This window comes from Octodon degus, unplaced genomic scaffold (genome assembly GCF_000260255.1).
Source record: "Octodon degus isolate 3935 unplaced genomic scaffold, OctDeg1.0 scaffold00259, whole genome shotgun sequence".
Classification (NCBI taxonomy): domain Eukaryota; kingdom Metazoa; phylum Chordata; class Mammalia; order Rodentia; family Octodontidae; genus Octodon; species Octodon degus.
This window is the reverse complement of record NW_004524835.1, coordinates 187,946-189,389: the sequence shown is the minus strand read 5'-3', so window position 1 is coordinate 189,389 and position 1,444 is coordinate 187,946.

Genomic DNA, 1,444 nt, shown 5'->3' with positions numbered 1-1,444 from the left:
TTTCTTTCTTGTGTTGCTCATTCAAGGAATCTATCATTTTTCTAATCACTTTTACATTTTATTAATGTCTTTTTTGGAAGCAGTTATTAATTCTTTCAGTGCAGTGTTTTTTTCAGATTGGTTTTTTTCCCTACTTTTCTGTAGTTGTTTCTTTACTTCAGAGGTTATAAGTTCAGAGAATTCTTTTTTTTTTATTTCGACAAAGAGTTCCACTCTGAGTTCCTCTATAACTTTCTGCTGTTGCTTATTTACTATCAACACTGTTAATTAATACATTTTATCTTAGTGTCCTCTGCACTTATTCTTTGTGGGCATTAATTTTCCTCCATATGCTTCTGCATTGGATTTTTTTTACTGCAGATGCTGTTGATTCAGAGAATTCCTTTTTCATTTCAAATCTGAGTTCCTCTACACCTTTCTGCAGTTTTTTCTTTATTTCAGAAGCTGTTGATTTATTGATTTCAGCTGAGTGATTCCCAATTTGGTCTGTGTTAGTGTCCTCTGCACTTGTTGTTGTGGGGCTTGTGGTCTGAGATTGCATTTTGCTCCTTCTTGTTGTCATTTTGTGTAGCACTGTCTTCTGACCTTCTGTTGTAGAGCATTGGTGCAGATATAACCTAAGTACCTACTGAAATTCAGGTGTAGATCTACAAAGTTTGGATTTATCCAGCTGTGCCTGGCTTGGTTCTGGCTGCTGTGCTCAGCTCCTTCCTGCTGCTACCCTTGGAGTTGAACCTGTTGTGCCCGTCTGACAAGATGTTCTGTGCCTGCACTAGCTGGTGGTTCTGTTCCCTACTCTCTCTGCAGGGATTGCAGCTTCAGGGTTTCACACCAGGACTGTATGCCCGACCTGAGCTGATTCTGGAGGTGACAAGGTGTAGTAGGTGGGAGAAGAAGCTCTGCCACACAATCACCGCCCTAGGCTAGGAGTGGATGTAGGAGTCCCCAGAATATGGCAGAAATTCTCACTGGGTGGACAGGGTGGGGGTGGGGTGCTGAGGAGTGGTGGTGGATGTCCCAAGGGTGTGGAAGAGGGTCTCACCCACGCTGCACCTGGGCTTGGACCTGTAGGATCCTTGGGTGTAGGCTAGCAGGAAGCTGTCCCACACACTCAGTGTGGCCTGGGCTAGGACTGGATCTGGGGGTCCTCAGACCATAGCAGTAATTCTCACTGGGCGGGCGGGGTGGGGGAGTGCTGTGGAGTGGTGGGGGGCTTCTATGGGGGTGGAAGAGGGTCTCACCCACGCTGCTCCTGGGCTGGGTCTGGCAGGTCCACAGGCGCAGGGTAGCCGGAAGCTCTCCCACACACTCACTGGGGCCTGGGCTAGGACAGGATTTGGGCGTCCTCAGAAACTGGCAGAAATTCTCACTTGGAGGGTGGGGTGGATGGAGTGCTGCGAAGTGTTGGGGTTGTCCAAAGGGGGTGGTAGAGTGTCTCACTCAC